Genomic DNA, 20113 nt, shown 5'->3' with positions numbered 1-20113 from the left:
GAGTGACGCAAAGCAGCAGAAGCTACATTGTTGTTGTGGGATCGTTCATCTGGTGATTTAGCTGGAATATCTATCTCTGACTGAGAGGTACTACTATCGAAGGCATTCTCTATTGGGTGAGCCATTTCTGGCACCTAGGTTGTATTCTAAAACTGCATAATAATAAAACCCTCTGAATAGTTGCATCGGTTTTCCCACATCGGGTTTTTTCAGGGACATTGGTCCAAAAGTAATGGTGTCATGTGGTGTGTTTGTTCTTATTTCTTTTATTTTTTGATCTGTAATATGTTGAGCATGCACTACTATTTATTTTAAGTATTTACTTTGTAAATAACTTGTTAAAGAAAAATTAACAAGCAGGTAGGAATAAATTAGAAAAAGTGCATGAAGGTTTTCTAAATTAAGTAAACTTAGAAACTTCAACATCGTATCGGAGCATGATTGCAGATCACAGGAGGACTAAAAGACATCAGCCAAGTGGAGCAATAGCAGCAGAAAACAGTTGTCTCGAGGTGGCAGAAGTTGTTTCTAGCAGCACAGAAGCCAAGGAAGTGTGACGCAGAGCCAGCCAGAGCCACGTAGAAGAAGCCAGGAACTGCGCAGAGCCTCATAGAGGTTAGTGTTGCTAACACAGCGAGCCAGAGGGCTGACACAGTTCACAGAGAGGAATTTGTTGGGGTCTAGAAGGCTGTAGGAATATTGCAGAGTGGAGCTGGTGAGGTACTATAGTCAAAACAGTACCTGACAAGCAAGGCCAGAGGAGTTGTTAGCGAGGGTTTCTAGCCGAGGAACCTAGATCAGTAGTGTAGTTGCATAAGACGATCAGATTAGGGGGCATCTCGACAAGCGGTAGAAGGATTTCTAGGAGGGAAATCAGGACTCAAAGGGAGTCAAACAGAGAACTTCCGGGAGGAAAGTAAAGGAGCGTCATGGCACTACATGAGTTAAGAGACCAGGATAGACCTGATGGAGCATCAAACTTCATAGTCTGGAAGGCCAGAATCTTATCATCGCTTGACAGTAATCGTGTCAAGAACTTTGCCTTGAAGGTTATAGCTATCCCAGTTGACCCCAATGATAATGATAAGTACGAAGAGGTGATGGAGAGGGCCAAGTGCATTATCCTTGACGGCATCAATGATCATGTGGTACCACATATAGCCAAGAAGGAAACAGCAGTTGAGATGTGGGAGGCTCTCAAGAACCTGTACCAGCATACTTCTGTGCAGAGAATAATGCTGCTCGTGAACCAAATAAGGTCGTATCAAATGAAGAAGGGTCAATCGATTGACTCCTTCCTCGAAGGACTAAATGAGATCTGAGATCAGTTGACTACTATAGGAGTGACACCAGATCAGGAGCTTATGGCGAGGACAGCCCTAAATGTTGTCTCAGAAGAGTGGGAAGTGTTTTTCCAGAGCATCCTAGGCAGAGGGACTCTCCTACCTTGGGACGATATGTGGGTAGCTCTTCGCTAGGAAGAGATCATACGGCAATCAAAGACAGGTAGCAGCAGCAAAGGGATCAAGGTGAAGCAGGAGGAGGATGATGTGGCCCTAGCATTTAAGGGAAAGAAGGAGAAGCAGAAGAAGAAATATCTCTCCAAGATCAAGTGCTTCCACTATGGGGAGATGGGTCATTATGCGACCCAATGCCCAAGGAAGAAGAGTAAGGGAGAGTCTTCCGAGACTAAGGCAGTGCTAGCATGGGCAAAGAAGTAAGTTTTGACAAACGATGATTGTTCCATGAGTGCTTATGTGCCACTTGAGAAGTAGTGGGGAGACATTGAGCTGTCATCAGATGGACTACAGGCGATGATGGGTAGGATCCTTGAGGTACCTAACCTCTTGGATTATACCTTGCTACAGGAGCCCTAAAGAGGAGTAGCAGGATTGGAGGATGTCAGGAAAGATGAATGCGGATGAAGTGACAGAGTGCTACAGTGCAGGAGTCTTAGGACAGCGCAAAGGCTAGCAGGATGCAATAGTGTCAGAAGCATGGGAGTATTGCACCACTGTAGGATGGCACGGAGAGGTGTGCAACAGTGTGATATGAATGGTGTTGTTGCAACAGTACAGAGGTCAATAGAGGGAGCACTTATTAGCTATAGAGTGAGCTTCAGCATCGGGAGAGTCTCTAGCCTAACAGCGATGTCAGAGTTGTGTGGATCTATTACTTCCTTCTCAATAATTGGGTTTTAGTGTAGCAGTTAGCAGTGGCAGTGCTATGGGCAGCACGATGCAGCGTGAGGAGAAGGGGATGCAGTGCAGATGCAACAATGGTAGTGGCAGGGCCATGGGCAGCAGCACAGATGCAGAGGCAACTATCGTACGGATGCAACAGTGGCAGTGGTAGGGCCATAGGAAGTAGTACAGGATGCTTCAATGCAGAAGATGTTGGGCGGGAAGGCTCAACATCAGCACAGGGACCGATGCTAGATGATCATGGTGATACTCAGTGAGGAGTATTACTAAAGCATAGTCCTTGCTAAGAGGGAGTGTTGATTTGGGGTAGCATAGGATGTGCTATAGCCATGAAAATTGGTGGAGAGGCTAAGGCACATGAGATCTCCAAGACTCGGAAATGGTTTGGACAGATTGTACCCGGTTTGGGAGATATTAAAATAATTAATATTTTTCATGGAGTTCCTAAGTCTAAACTTAGGAAAAATAAAATATTAATGGGTATTAATATAAATCTGGGTTAGAAGGGTCCAAAAGTCATGGATCAAGCCAAATCTAATCTTAGCTATTGATTAGAGATTTAATATCGATCGTTGATGGACCAACGAGAAAAGTATAAGAAGAGGCTTGATGGTCAGTTGGATAACACACCAAGAGAGATCAAGAATTTGATTTTCTGCAGCAAGGTTTGCTGAGGAATTCAAGTGAGTGATCTGAGTTGCAGCTGAGAGGCAGTGAATACATAGTAGAGAGGCAGAGTTAGTAATAGGAGGATCAGTGCATAGATGGGATAGGTTGATGCAGAGCCAATTAGAGGCTATGCAGAGGCAGCCAGTGGCCACGCAAAGGCAGCCAGGAGCTGTGGAGAGCTAGAGAGGGCCAGCGTGTGAGATGCAGAGGGTCTAGGGGCTGAATCAGAGGCTCTAGAAGCTGACGCAGAGGCTCCAAAAGGTGACGCAGAGGCTCCAGAAGCTTACGCAAATCCTAGAGAGGCTGACGCAGGGCGTAGAGGCAACGTTGGGAGAATTTCGTGGGACAGACTAAGAGTTGGAGAGCTGGATAGGGTGACATAGTCCCTATAAGAGTGACGCAGAACAACAGAAGTTGCATTGTTGTTGTGGGATCGTTCATCCGGTGATTTAGCTGGAATATCTATCTCCGACTGAGAGGTACTACTACCGATGGCATTCTCTATTGGGTGAGCCATTTATGGCACCCAGGTTGTATTCTGAAACTACATAATAATAAAACCCTCTAAATAGTTGCCCCAGTTTTCCCGCATTGGGTTTTTTCGGGGACATTGGTCCAAAAATAATGGTGTCATGTGGTGTGTTTGTTCTTGTTTCTTTTAGTTGTTGATCTATAATATGTTGAGCATGCACTAGTGTTTATTTTCAATATTTACTTTGTAAATAACTTGTTAAAGAAAAGTTAACAAGTAGGTAGGAATAAATCAGAAAAAGTGCATGAAGGGTTTCTAAATTAAGTAAACTTAGAAACTTCAACAACACATACACCTACACCTGGTGTACAACACCACACAATACATACACCTACACCTAGTGTAAAACACAATACATATACGTTCACAAAGTACAACATAACGAATACACATGTCACAATACAAAAACTACATAATACACATAACAATACCACACGTGCACAAAACAACATGTACAACATGCACACAATACCACTTGTGCACAACACAACATGTACAACATGCATACAATACTACATGTGCACAACACAGCATGTATGACATGCACACAATACCACGTGTACAACATGCACACAGTACCGCTTGTACACATCACCACCTACACAACATATACACAGCACCACCTACACAACATGTACACAACACCACATGTACACAACGCCTTTCACAATGTGTACACAACAAAACATGTACACAACACCACATGCATGACATGTACGCAACATCACATGCACAACATGTACACAACACCACCTGCACACAACACCCCATGTACAACATGTACACGACACCACATGCACACAACACCATGTGTACAATCATGTACACAACACCACATGTACAGAGCACCATATGTACAACATGCACACCACACCATATGTCCACAACACTACATACACAACATGCACAAAAATGCATCGTATGTGCACAACATTACATATCCAACATGCGCACAATATCATATGTACACATCATCATATATCCAACATGCGCACAACACCATCTATACATAGAATTTCACAAAAAAACATCTACACAACACTACATACACACAACATCATAGGTGCAACACATACAACATATATACAACAGTAGTACTACACATCCATAGACCACACACTAACTCTACCGAGCAACCTTTCTTCTAGTGTCTTTCCATTATTCATGCTTGTTCCAGCATGTTATAGTTCACACTGCTTTCATTCCACTGATGTATCCCTCAGAATTACCTATCATAGCATAAGTAGAGACATAGTATAAGCACATAATATCAATTCATATCCACATGATACTAACCTTGTAGATCTGACAGGGTTACTCTTCCCACCTGATTCCTTATAAACCATGAACCTCTTCATGCCATTCACCAGCATAAGCAATCATTCTTCCACAAGAATGATTCTTGATGACCTTCTCAAACAATGACATACATATAAACATCAACATAAAACAATCACGACTCCTAACAACCTTATCAAATAATGAAATACATACATATACATACATGTAAGCACTATCATAAAACAATCATGATCCATGACGACCCTATCATAAAACAACATACATAAATACATGTATACATATATAGACATCATCATAATTATAATCACAACTTAACTACCATATATCATTAGGTTAAGGTTAAGAGAACTCACTTTATCCGTGAAAAACATGCACAACACTGAGAACATCAGTTCCCAACTTAGCCAAGGCATCTAGTATGTTAAGCCCATTTACTTTACCTTTCATGTTACCTTTCTCATGACTATCCTACCACCATCCATTCACACCACTGGACCCAAAAATTCCAACTGGTTGTTGCATTCTTGCCTTTAGTTACCCTTTACTCATGCACCGACTTCATCCAAGTCTCACATTACATATTAGGTTTCATTCAGCTCTCCCCGAGTTTAATTACGTTCCTCCTTCCCCAACCATTTTGCAAGACCCTCAAAACATTAAAGGAAAGAACAAGAAACAACGAGAAGAAAACCATGAAAACCAATAACAAAATGGCGCCAAAAATAAGTGGCATGGCCATGCACCAAGCATAATTAAAATTGCAAACCAAGTGCAAATAGATCACAAAACGCCAAAAGCACAATACTAGCAATAAACACCATGACCCAATCCCCATGGTTCCCAAGGAAAGTTGATCCTGGGCCTTCTTCAATATTTCATGGCAGTCTCTTTTGTCATGCAATCCCCTGCATCATGTTGTAATAAACCCATAATTGTCAGTTTATAAATAAACATAACAATGTACCAGTTACCTTACCTTGATGTGTCAATCACATTGCCTTGTAACTAGACATGTATATATATCATCTCTCAGGGGACTCCAATTCCCTTGACAAATCCAACTACAATTAGAAACTAGCTAATATACCTATCAAATTCATGTTCATGAATATAAAACATATCCACATAATGTCATACGAAATCAAGGTTAAGAAGACTTCCTATAAGCAGAGCACTTATTTGTTTGGAATTGTGGTTTCCAAACATAGCCAAGGGAATCCTCACCCAATTCCTTTCTTTTAACTTTTACCTTGCTACAATTGATTCTTACTATGTGCTATCACATCACCCAGTTGTTAAGTATATATAAGCAAATCAATTGTTACCTTGTCATGTTAATACCAAGTGTGTTGCCCTACAACTGCTCACACATGTTAGCCACATGTTCCAAAGATCAAAACATTATGTCTATTTATTTGAAATCGGCATTTTTTGTTATAGATCCAAATATCACCCTTGGTATTTGTGATGCTTGATTTATGGCCTAGGGCAACCCCTCCTTCCAGACTTGGTCCAAATATTTTTAAAAAGTGTTTTACTCCCTGTACGCTACTTTTCCCTGTTGTTATAGCTCCAAACCTAACTCTTGATGTTTGTGATGCTGCACTCATGGCCTAGGGCAACCCCTCCTTCCAGACCTGGTCCAAATATCCAAAAAACAGTGTTTTACCCCCTATACACGACATTGCCCTGAGATAAACGCGTGTGTACGTGGGTCTGTGTATACCCAACCCGCTATATGTCTTAAAACACTTAAAAAAATTAAAACTCCTTAATTTCGGGTGAAGATCATGGGTTTTACCTGCTGATTACCTATTAGTGCCGGTGGCCCAACTGTTCCCAACGAATTCCCAACTAAAAAACTACTTTGGGAGAAGTATAAAAAGGCTTCAATGAGAAGTCCTAAAGGAGGAGAGAATAGAGAGAAAGATCACTCTGCTAAGATTTTCACTGACCAGGTCTGAAGATCCTTGTGCTTCCAGCACTTCCCCCATTTACAGGAAACCCTTGTTACCTTGTGTGGTGATGTCTTTCTACTTGAGAGATCATGGAGTAAGTCATGGAAGGAGTTTGTTGAAGGCTTGAGACTGGACGAATTCGGAGGATGGTTCCGCTTGGAGCCTGTGAAAGGACGAATTAGGTGAAATCATTCCTTTCTGTACTTTAGTTATTTATAATAAAAGAAACACTTGTCTTGTTCCTGATATAAATCTTCTTCATGTTCATGATGTCAATGTTATAATTCATATGTGAATGGTTGTTTCTAATCATATAACTAACTACCTTTCCTTATGTTATGAAGATGATTTCTTTATGATGCTTGGTCAATATACTGTTGTACTTTCTGGAATTGTTTGTTTCGCAGGTTGAAGGACTAAAAGGAACTCAAAGAGGGTTTGGACCCTAACCGGATCTTCTCAAACGAAGGACCCTTAGGTGCACCCCCTTTTCGTATAGTTTGTTTATGTTAGCATCATGGCTGTATAGAATGAGTGTTTCTCTATGTAAATAACCTTCGATCTGCTAGGGTGTCAACCCAAGACCCTAGGGGAATTTATCCCTTAACACTTGTGACAAAAGTGTGTACACACGGGTTAGTCAATACCAACCTACGTATATGTGTTAAAACACTTAAAAAAAATAAATTTCCTTAACTATGGGCAAAGTTCACGGTTTTTACCTATTGATTACCTCCGAGTGCGCGTGGCCCAACTATTCCCAGCTATTTCCCAACTAAAAAACTAATTGGGAGAAGTATAAATAAGACTTTAATGGGAAGGCCTAAAGGAGGAGAGAAGAGATAGAATTACTATACTGAGATTATCCCCTAATCAAATCTCAAGTATCCCTGTGCTTCAAGCACTTCCCCAAGTTCAGGAAACCCTTGTTTCCTTGAGTGTTGATATTCACCCACTTGCTTGAGATATCATGGTATTGGTTATGGAAGGAGGTTGTTGAAGACTGGGACTGGACAGACCTAGAGGACAGTTCCGCTTGGAGCCGGAAGAGGAAGATTTAGGTGAACTCTTTCCATGTTTATTATAGTTTTCTAAAATAAAAAGAAACATTGTCTTGTTCCTGAGATCGACTTTGTTTATGCATCAGATGTTATTGTTATAATTCATGTATGAATGATTATTTTAATGTATAACTAGTCATCTTACTTATATGATATAAATTTGATTTCATTAAAATGCTTTATCGATATGCTGCTATGTATGCTCGGATTGGTTGATTTACAGATTCAGAGATCATCAAGAGTTGCAGAGGGTCTGAACCCTGCTGGAACTACCCAAACGAAGGAAATCCAGGTATGTTCATCCACACATAGTTTATTTATTTGAGCATGTTTCCTGAGTTGTATGTGTGTTTCTTGTTGTAGATTACTCTTGCTCTATTGGGGTTCTGACCCAAAGCCCTAGCGTACTTATTCCCGTAACAAAATTGGTGACTCCACTAGGGATAACAATCTTGTTATTCCTAGTTTGGGTTGTTCAGTGTCAATCAGGGCTCAGTTCTTGGTTTTCTTGTTGTGACAGTATTGCCTGCTCCTGTAGGAACTCATACTTCAAGTCTGATCTTTTTTATTTAGCCTTGTTTTTTATTTTTCTTGCAAAACTTAGTATACGCACCATTGTTTGTTTACAGAAGTGTACACACGCTTGTTTCTGTGAACTAAAACCGCGTATATGTGAGTTTTTTTTGTCAGAAGCGCGTGTACAGGAACATGTGCTAGAACGTAGTCGCGTATACCATTTTTTCCATGCTTTTTTCAAATCTTTCTGCCCAGAAAGATTTGTTTCTTGGTCTGTTTGGTTTCTAAGTGGTCAGTTTCTGTCTTTAGAATTTAATTATTCAGTGAGCTTATTGTTTTGATTTCTCTCCTGCTTTGAAATGTTTTTGGCCTAGGTTTTCTTTTGAGTGAGTTTTATGATTTGTGTTTGAACACACAAGGCTTCTTATCGAGGTTCTTGATTGTTCTAGTCTTCTGGAACAGCAGATTATCTTCAATCTTTGTGTCAAACTTGATTATTGGTCTACTTGCTTTGCTTTCTGTCATTTCGTGGCCTTATACCTTTTCTTGCTTTTTGAAAGTTTCTTTTTGGTTAAGTTGAAAGTGTTTCTTTTCCTGGATTCTCGATCAGTTTCTCAAAGCTCTTTTGCTACTTTTGGATCATTTAGTGCAAGATAAATCCTCTTTTTTGTTCAATTTCTCATTCATGTTGAATTGATAACTTACAAAGTTTCCTTGTACTTTTCTTTCGGTCTTTGAGTCTTTGGTGGCATTTTAAGTGCTTTTGAAAAGTTGTTTTTATTGTTTCTTGAAAAAGAAAAGTTCTTAAAAAACATTGTTTTTGCTTTCATCTGTCGAGTTTGCTTTTGGTTTCTTTTGGTTTTTGAGAGTGATTTGTGATCTTTTTTATTAGTCCTTCATCTTTGGGGAAGATTTTGTATTCAAAATTCATATTCTTTTCGAACACTTAAGTTGGCTTATAAACAATTGCTTTCATTTTTTTTTAGAGTAATCTAGATTCTTGTATTATCATGTACACCTTGCATTAGGATAGCTTTGCATTATTAAAGCATCAATAGTCTTTTTAGTTTTTGTGAAGTGTGAAGTCCGCTATAGAAGTTTCTTAGAACCCAAGTAGAAATTGCTTTTCATCGAAGAACAAACAAGTGCAGTTCATATAAGTTAGTTTTTCATTAATTTCTTTTGCGTCATACAAAGACCATCGGTTTCTTTTCCATATTGTCCCTTTGACTTAAAAGAACAGCCACTAAAAATCAAGCGCTTAATAAAATAAACTAGAACTTTTTGTATTGTCATCAGAATACACCAACAAGTCTTAGGTTTATTTAGGGCCTTGGATTAGGCGAGAGGAGAGTAAACTCTCCAAGGCCACTCTAAATTATAAAACATAGAAGTCTGATTAAAGAGTGAAATCCAATAGCGTTAGGGAGACTGGGAAAGCTCCATGACTGGGAGTTAAGCACGAGGGTTCATGAAGATAAGGACGAGAGATACCCCCTCTCTTACTTGTCAGATCTTACCTCATGACTGTTCCACTTGGCTTCTGATACAATTTCGTGTCTTTAGTTGCCTATCCTAGGGATCTACATAGGTGGCTACGGAGGGGAATCCTGTGGCACCTGAGGTTGACGTTGCATCACGTTCAGCAGTACTTCTGGAGGGCACCCTTGCAAAGCTTGGGGGCTTGCACCAGTAAAGGCTGTTGTCTGGAGGTCAGCATAACTACTCTGATACCTTTACTAGTAGACCTGGGGTGTAAGTACCCCAATCTATTTTCGAAAGCCCCTTATTATTAACTTTCTTGTATTTTGGTGTTCGGTCCTAATCACTCGGAGCAGAAATACTTGGAAGTTTTTTTATTGTTGATCTCTTTAGGGACATTTTTAATGTGTGTTCCGTGCTCCTAGTCAGCCTAGCTTTCAATTTTCTTGAGTCTTTAAGTAGATATTATAAAAATTATTCAAAGTGGCTGACCGACCATCTCGATGCTCTCAGAGACTTCGTGGGCTTTCACCTGCGAGTCCAGAGCCTTCTCCTAGAAGGCGAAGGAGCGATTCTGCCAGTGGCAGCAGGAGCATCAAAGATTGATCCTCCGCTTGGAGGCATTAGTTTACAAGATAGACCTAGTACTACTACAGAGTTAGAGAGGAACACACCAGTTCTTTCTCGAGTACTCTTCCAGTCGAAGGATAGCATTGAAGTAGAAGAGCTTTCAGAGTCGGTTGCGGCTCCGAATTCTCCTCTCCCTCCTGATCATCCAGATGTATTTTTATATGTTGGAAATCCGACCCACAAGTCTTCGAGCCCAGGTCCACACACATCAATCGCTTCGATGACCACTGCTAGAAGCATGGCATCCACCACGAGTGTTGCGAGCATGAAAACTCCCATATCTGTGCAAGGGGGAGGAACTATTTCCATCCCTTCTACATACTTATTTTGGTCTACTTCCAGCACATCCTTGTTTGGGTCTACTTCCATTCTATCGACGAATGGAAGTTCTCAAGCTAATGCATCCAGTTTTGGATTTTTCCCTTTTGGAATGCCCTCTCAAGGTATCCCTTCAGTTCCATTGAATGTACCATCAACCGCCTCCACATCCATGATGAGTGGATCAGATTATTTTCAGGGTTTACCATTTGGAAGTGGTCATATACCACATTCTAATCCGACAGTAGGATCTATGCCTTTTCCTTTTACAAGTCAAGGCAGTAATCCCTTTCAGAGTTGGGCAAACCCTACGATTAGTGGGATTGGAGCTAGGAATCCGTTTTTCGGCTAACAAGGGAATGTGTCATACTCCTCGGTCAATTCATTTCAAAGTTTTCCACCCTTAGCTAATGCTTGGAACCCTTACCAGGGGCTACCAACTCCTTACAATACGTCGTTAGGGGGAAACTTTACTGGTTATAGAGGATTTCCGGCTGGATTTGGTCAAACTCCAAGTTTTGTTGGACCACAAGGGTCACCTTTTGGTCCAGTAGGTTCTACCAGTTACTTCAAGCAACCTGGTGCCTTTCAAAACCCAGGTCATTCTTTTCAAACTTTTGGGAACCCCACCCCATCTGGGTGGAATCCCCAAGGTCCTCCACGACTTCCTTTTCTGGCCACGCTTAATCTGCCAAACTTGACTAAGTTGACAAACGATCCAATTAGGTACAATTTGGCTTGGCCTCCGGTCCCAACCAAACTTCCATCGGATATTCCGAAATTCGAAGGGAAGAATGGTGAAGACCCGGGCGACCATGTAACCACATTCCATTTATGGTGCTCATCCAACTCCCTGATCGATGATTCGATCAAGTTGAGGTTATTTCAGCGCACCTTAACAGGGAATGTGGCTAAGTGGTATATAGAGTTTCCAGGGGGCACCTTTACTTCTTTCACCGATTTGGCTAACATTTTCTTAAACCATTTTCAGTTTCCTGTCCGTTATGAATCCGGAACTGAACTTTTGGCCAATTTTCATCAGGACACGGCTATTCACATTTCAAATCATATCCAGGAATGGAGACAAATAAAAAGGCTCATCAAAGCCAAAATTCCACCTGAATTCCGTCTTGAATGGTTTTTAAAATCATTACAACCTGAGATCTCCAAGGATGTTTCTATGTATGGTGTTTATTTCGAAGATCAAGCTATCTTTCGCGCCCAGCAGCTAGAACTGATATATTCTTAGTCTAGGACTCTTCATAAAATCTTACCTGATGCTCCTAGATCCACAGTTGATGTAACCAAACTGAAGCCAAGCCCTCATGCTAATGGTATAGTTGGATTGGTTGATGCAAATACAGTGAACCTTTTAAACCAATTGCAGCAGTTGTCTCTACAAACTGCTTCTTCCAATCAGGTTGCACCGTCTACTCCTTCACCTTCCCAACCTTCTTCCATAAATGTCATCCAGGCCTCTAACCCCAAAGGAAATCAACAATCTGATGGGAAGAAGAAGGGACGAGGTAAAAAGAAGAATCAGGAAGGGAAGGGTAATGCAAACAAGCCCGGTAATGGTGTCAATGAGGGTAGAAAAGAGTCTAAGAAGAAAGTTAAATTTCCATGCAAGTTATGTAGTGGAGATCATTTGACTCATCTCTGCCCAAAAATTCAAGATGCTCAGCGCTTGTTAGTGCAGCAAGGGTCTTCTAGCTCCCAAGTTGTCTTAACCAACCCTTCCACCAAGGTCAGCAGTTGCTTGCTGGTACGAACTCAAACCCTGGTACCTTTGCAGGGGGCAACCAGGAGGGGGACAATTCCTCAAATGTTTTCATGATGAGTTCTCATGTCAATGTGGCTACATGGTCACATGATTATGGTGAAGCAGAAACATCTAAGGATAAATCTGTTCCTAGAACTATGGATCCACTTCATATTGAGCGACCCTCTGTCGAGTCTATACCTCGGATACCGAAAGGTTTCGCCAAGCGTGTGACTATTAACCCTAATGCTAGGGTAGACCAGAACTATCCGATTGTAGAAGATCTGGCTCAAAGTCCTTGCGCTATGTCCGCTTTAGAGGTACTCCAGTCATGTCCTTCTCAAAGAAGTGCTTTACTTTCGGCAATGGTGGCAGTAAATCCAAAAAATTTGTTAGCACTCACTTTTGATATGCTTAATGTCAAAAAGAGACTTCCTCGTCATATGGATTTCCAGATAAAGTCTACTTACCGAAAAACCAATATTTTTCGGACAGTTATAAATGAGGGAGCTTCCACATGCGTAATGTCTATGTCATGTTGGAAGGCAATTGGGTCACCTGCAGCTATTCCTTCACCCAGTCTCTTGACAGCATTTGACGGACATTCTCATAGGCCACACGGGATTATCCCGACCTTTCCTATATGTGTTGGAGGAAAGGTCGTTAATATCGAAGTAGAAATCATTGATGCCAACTTGGATTACAATATCCTTTGTTTTCCTCATGAGGGGAGAATTGTTAAAGTTGATCAATTGTATTATTCTTTGGGTGATTCTCATGCAACTTCTGATTCTACCATTCCAATGGTGGATAATCCTTGTCAACCTATAGATAATTTAGGAGTAGGGATGTATTCTTCCTTGATGGGTGTATTTGATCTTCCCCCTCCTACAGCTAGAATCGATACAATTTCATCCTCCAAGGAACCTTTACAGAAAAAGTTTGTTCGAACTCATTATTTTTCGGATCCTGGGACCTTACCTTCATTTGTCACCACATCAGATGAAGGGCGGGTGGGTGGAATAGAATCTCCTATGTTTGCAGCAGAACTTAGATGTGAATCTATCGATAACTCTACAAATGACCATCCCACTCCTTCTTCGGAAAAGGAGTTAGATGGTGATGTGGCTCCTGCTTGGACCCTCGACTCCACTTCTACTTTGGATTGCTTAGATATAGTTTTTCCATCTGACAAAGCAATTTTTGAAGCAATGACGATTGTAGATCGACCATTGGAAGATTTACATCATCATTCATATTTTCGTCCTCCTTTGCATGAAGTCGAATCTAGGTCCTCCAATCTGCTTACTAGCAATGTTTGTACGGTTTCAAATCCTTTGGCTCCAACACAATTATCTACCGAAGGTAATATATTGATTGGCTCAAGAAATGTACCTATAAACATCTCTAGGAACAAGTTGGCAGAGCCCCTGATGGGCTCTACCTTAAGAAGCATTTTGTTTAGGTTTCGATCGAGCAATTACTTCTTTGTATATATTATATTTTTGTGCATATTTTGTGGGGCATGTTGTGATATCAATCATTCATCAAGATAAAAACAAACATCAAAAATTTGGAACTGTATATATATATATATATATATATATATATATATATATATATATATATATATATATATATATATATATATATATATATATATATATATATATATATATATATATATATATATATATATATATATATATATATATCATAAAACTACCCATGTGTACATAAAGTGTTCAAAAATAATATACAAAATCGGGACTAAATGCCCATAATCATGTCCAGTCTATCTATCGACCCGACTCAGGATGAGCGACTAAGAAGGTGACTACTACGTTGGCCACACGCCGAAGTATGTGAACCCAGTCTCGTGGTACTCCTACCACGCGGCGCTGCATCTCCTCAGGTAGGTATTCTACAGCCACCAATGGTACCTGGTGAGTCAATCTCACCAAGTTTCTTTGGACTGCATATAAGACCCTCTCTGTCTCAGCAACTGCCTCTTTGGCACCTCTTCCACAACGCCTGTGCCGTGGAAATCCGTCTAGTCATACTGGACCCACATCTAGAACATGATCATTATGTCAATATTTTAATCCCATCAAAAATATTTCTAAGTTCATTTCCATATTAAAAAAAATAATAATAAATAAAATAAACAAATCTTAAAAATTGATAAAAGCTTTAAAAATTGTTACCTATCTCTCCCCATGTTGCGTTTGATGGCAGCACCAAGTCTGGATCTCCTCTAAAATCCATGCTAGCATAAGGATAGTCGTCCACAACGATGATTTGTTGTTCCCACCAGGAGAAGAACTCATCATCGAAAGCAGTCCTCGGCACGTCCCCACCTCCAAGGCGTTTCATTAAGTCGGCCCACCTACCCATCTAAGGATCTCGAGGGCTACTGATAGAGACTGATACTCTGAGACATAGCCCAGGCACCTTCTCAAAGAAGGAGGAGCATAAAATGGTCCCATATAAGAAATTTTTGGTCTGCCCTTTCTGAATGGAGGACAACTAACTCTTCATATTAGTAAGAAGAGGTGTACACCAGTCCAAAACAGTGGTGAGGCACTCCACAGCCAAGCTCATTGATACTCATGAAGCTTGGTGCAATGAGGCTGATCTGTTTATCCTAGCAATGGTGAACAGTAGAATCCTCAGGGATAAGCTCTCCACATGTTTTATTGGAATCTGACTTCCAAATTTTTTTGGATGCCCTGGACAGTAAATGTGTACGTAGTCTTCCACTGAAAGACTACCTCGTATCCGGCCAATTGAATGTACAACCTCTCCTCTCCGAGAGAGACTAGTGATAAAGTAAATATCCTCCACCTCTATCCTCAAAGGCATTTGATCAATCATAAATGCATCATCCTCGACACTACAATAGTGGATTAACATTTCAAGCAGACGAGTGTTGGCCTTCATGTTGGGCATTTTGAAAAATTTCAACAAGCCACATCCCCTTAATGCATCTAATGCCTGTTGATCATTCATAACTTCATTATAAATGGTAGTATGTTCCCTCTCTCTCCATGTGATTGTCATCCTGAAAAAAAAATGAGTTTCAACCGTTAGATTTTTGTATTTAAATTTCAAACTACGTATATGCGGGTCCCTTTCACACACAGTCGCATGTAGGGCATCGACCCGCGTATACGCCACGTTGAAAGTTTTAACATAAATTCCTACCATAAAACCTTAATAAAAATTCCTAAAAACAATCACAAAGTAATGCAAGATTAAATTGAGGGTTACCTGATGATTTTGATCCAATTTGAACGATCCAATTCTTTGGGGGCCAAGTTTGCTCTTTTTTCTCCACAACTTTTGCTCTCAACACAAATGACACAAATGGTAAGTCAAAAGGTCATTTAATAGCTTTGAAAATGTCAAATTTTTTCAAAACTTGATTTTTTTCATCTCATGAATCTTTTAACTTGTGAGCTTGGATTGTCGGGAATAGGTTGTTTTTTCAGGGTATTATGGACGCTTCTTCGAGATTTTATATCGGTTCCATGATCGCTGACCCGTCATGGCAGGTATCGTTTACTCACTGGCATATAGGTTAGGGAAACCATTTTTTCTGTTGCATCTTGCATACTAGCCTCCATTTGTCGATACACTAGCCATAGGGTCGATCCCATCGTTTTATAGTTAGTAAACCATGTTCACTCGCCGATTTTTTAAATCATGACATGATGGTAGAGCCATCCTTTACATAGGCATCGTAGTTAGAACCTCACTGACATTTGTTGCCCACGCTGATATATTGAGTAGGCTCGGGAGTCCTCTTTAGTCCCACCATGACTTGTGCATTGAAGGCTCATTTCTCTTTGTTTCTTTGCTTCGTTCTGGCCTTATACCCTAGAGGCTCCTTTGTGTTGAGTTGTTCTGCTACATTACATTTTGACTATTTGCACCTTTTGGCCTTGAGCTGGGTTCACTTGGTCTCATATTTAAGCCACTTATTTGACCATGTCTTCTGCAAACTCAAACCTACAATCACTTAGCTTCTGCAACTTGACACACCCTTTGATCCGTGGAAGGAACAACCCTTTGAGTGTCCTTGACCAATTTCGCCTCCCTACATTGAGCATAGGATTATTCCCATCCCAGGAACTAGATCATTTGTTTCACTGACACTTGTTCTTTCCACTGTACTATAGCATTCTTTTATTCTTTTTCCAACTTAAATAAAAAGACAAAAAACAATTATATATTCCAAAAAAGAGCAGGAACAGGACAACATTTCCATATATTGTTTGCAGCTAGAGTCAGTTGTGTCGCCCTTGAACAAAGCACTCAAAAGAAAGTCTCTCCTCCATTTTGGGCGAGATTTAGTTTGATTTAGGTACGCTTTAACCTTGTTATTGAGTCAGTTCTCCTCCGATTGGTTATCTCTTCCAATCATATGGAGAGTTTGCTCGTGCCTCCTGCATGACGAACTTATACATAGTTATCATATGCTGCCACATAGTCATCATTGAGTCGTGCTTTTGTTCAAGGGAAGTAAGCCTGAGTCGGCCTCTCTACGGTGTCTCTTGACCTATTTTTCAGTCGACCATCCCTGGTTATCAGTATCTTGTTTGTCATCACATCAGTTATATTGGTCCTTTGCTCATGCTGATTTGAGAAGGTCTCCATTGACTTATTTCTAGCAGGTCTTGTCCTTATCAACGACAACATATTGCTCTAAGGGCAGGCCTAGAGCCGCACCCTAGCCCTATTTTCATTATTGATAGGTCACCTTGTGCTTATCATTGATCAATATCATGGGTCTTTGACTAAGTGGTTTCCCTTGTGTTCGACTTCAACTTTCATTATCACACATTGGGATTCGTGCAGTGCCTTGGTTTCGATTTGACCCTATTGGTGGATTCCTCGCCTCTGTGTCAGCTTTCATTATTGGTTGGTTCAGAGGGTTTCTATCATGCGCTAGCTACATTTTGTGTACATCGGAAATGTGCTTCAGTTGGGTTACTACATCTTTTTTTCCCTGATTCCTTCCACATTATTGGCCTACAGGTTACACTCACGCTAGATTGATGAAGGATGCCTTAATGCCTTCCTTCTAGTGGATCTTTTCCTATCAACTACGACTCATTGCTCTGGGGCAAAGATCTAGAGTCCATTTGGCAATACCTTGGGGTTTGCATTCATTAGTGGTAGGTCCTTCGCTATTGACAGTGGGAAACCATCATTGTCCCCTGATTGATAGATTCTTCTAGGTGTTCGACCTCAGCTCATTCATTCGCACTTATTAGATTGTACTGGGTACCTTGACTCTCATTATCATTATCGGTGAGTAGTCTCACGTTTGTTAACGGTATACATCAATGATCTATAATCAAACGATTTCTCACCTGGTCGATTTCAGAGCATTTATTCCCATTGTGTAGAAATGTACCACAGTGGTCGGTGAAGACCTCGGGTTCCATCAGCATTTTGGAACACTTTTCAGTTTCTCCTGTTGCTGCTAGTTGACACCATCCACATTATATATTGCAATCTTTCACAGTGACATCTTATATGCTGGCATCCAAGTTGCGATGTAGTATCATCTTATTCCATCATGTTCATTTGGTACTACTGGGATCAATTTTTGACATCAATGATCAGATTCATTGATCATCTTATTATATATGTGATGTTCATACATGTACTTGTTCGATCACGATCAGATGATCCATTATGTACTTTCAGTCTTTTATACTTGTATACATTGTGGATCCGCTTGTACTTGATATGCAGACATGCTTTACTTTCTCTGAGCATGGGTATGCCCACCTCAGACAGTTGCTTCTTTCTGATCTTCTTTTTTATGGCTTGGGAGGCTGAAATCTAGTGAAGTCATTTTCAATTTTCGGGAGGTTTCCTTTCCATATACTTAATACATTCCAGCCATCATGTACCCCTTCTGACCTCATATATTAAGGGGCATATGTTATAGCTCCAAATATCGCCCTTGGTATTTGTGATGCTTGGTTTATGGCCTAGGGCAACCCCTCCTTCCAGACTTGATCCAAATATTTTTAAAAAAGTGTTTTACTCCCTATACGCTACTTTGCCTTGTGATAAAAGCATGTACACACGGGTTAGTCAATACCCAACCCGCGTATATGTGTTAAAACACTTAAAAAAATTAAATTTCCTTAACTATGGGCGGAGTTCATAGGTTTTACCTGTTGATTACCTCCTAGTGCCTGTGGCCCAACTGTTTCCCAACTAAAAAACTAATTGGGAGAAGTATAAATAAGACTTCTATGGGAAGGCCTTAAGGAGGAGAGAAGAGATAGAATTACTATACTGAGATTATCCCCTGATCAAGTCTGAAGTATCCCTATGCTTCAAGCACTTCCCCAAGTTCAGGAAACCCTTGTTTCCTTGAGTTTTGATATTCTCCCACTTGCTTGAGATATCATGGTATTGGTTATGGAAGGAGGTTGTTGAAGACTAGGATTGGACGGACCTGGAGGACGGTTCCACTTGGAGCTGGAAGAGGAAGATTTAGGTGAACTCTTTCCATGTTTATTATAGTTTTCTACAATAAAAAGAAATGATGTCTTGTTCCTAAGATCAACTTTGTTTATGCATTAGATGTTATTGTTATAATTCATGTATGAATGATTATTTTAATGTATAACTAGTCATCTTACTTATATGATATAAAGTTGATTTCATTAAAATTATTTATCTATATGTTGTTATGTATGCTCGAATTGGTTGATTTGTAGATTCAGAGATAATCAGGAGTTGCAGAGGGTCTGAACCCTACTGGAACTACCTAAATTAAGGACATTCGGGTATGTTCATCCACACATAGTTTGTTTATTTAAGCATGTTGCCTGAGTTGTATGCGTGTTTCTTGTTGTAGATTACTCTTGCTCTATTGGGGTTCTGACTCAAAGCCCTAGGGTACTTATTCTTGTAACAACCAAGACTAACAACCATGTCAAAATCAACAGTCCACTCATAGTCATTAGTCATAATACTACAACTAGCACCCACTTGCACTCAAGTGTATATCAGCTATCTCAGCGCATATTGTGTTAGTACAACCATCTTAAAAAAAAAATTGTTCCTTCATGAAAACTTATAGAAACATGCCCATATATGCAATTAATGAAACATTCAAACAACCTAGAAACATACCATATTAATAAATGAAATATACAACATAATCAAACTCATACCTCAACATATCTTAGGGGAGGCTATCACATCTACACAATTCAATCCAAATTAGTATGACATAATATCACAAGTATATCAACTCATACCTAAATATCATAACCATAACCATCTGCACAGGCCAATCTATATTAGCACGATACATATAGCATCATCATCTTAAATGAAATGACCATAATCATCATGTGTATGACCACAATGCATATACAAAAAGTTAACTACCATACATGACTATTTGACGCATGTGCATATGACTGTACTAAACAACTAGCATCTATTATGAACGTAACCACAACAACAATAGAATGACAAGCATATGCATAACCATAATTCATATAACAACAATTAACCAACATACCTGCATGCCAAACATACACTACATGTATGACAATGTTCTCTTACCCCAAGGTCTAGTGTTGCAACCTTGCTTTGATGATATGCATCTCCTTCTCTATCTCATCCAACATATC

The sequence above is a fragment of the Pinus tabuliformis genome, chromosome 9, assembly GCF_031772625.1.
Source record: "Pinus tabuliformis cultivar Carrire ecotype Pingquan chromosome 9, CPIR1, whole genome shotgun sequence".
NCBI classification, from domain to species: Eukaryota; Viridiplantae; Streptophyta; class Pinopsida; order Pinales; family Pinaceae; genus Pinus; species Pinus tabuliformis.
The sequence above is the reverse complement of the archived record's forward strand: the minus strand, read 5'-3'. Positions refer to the sequence as shown.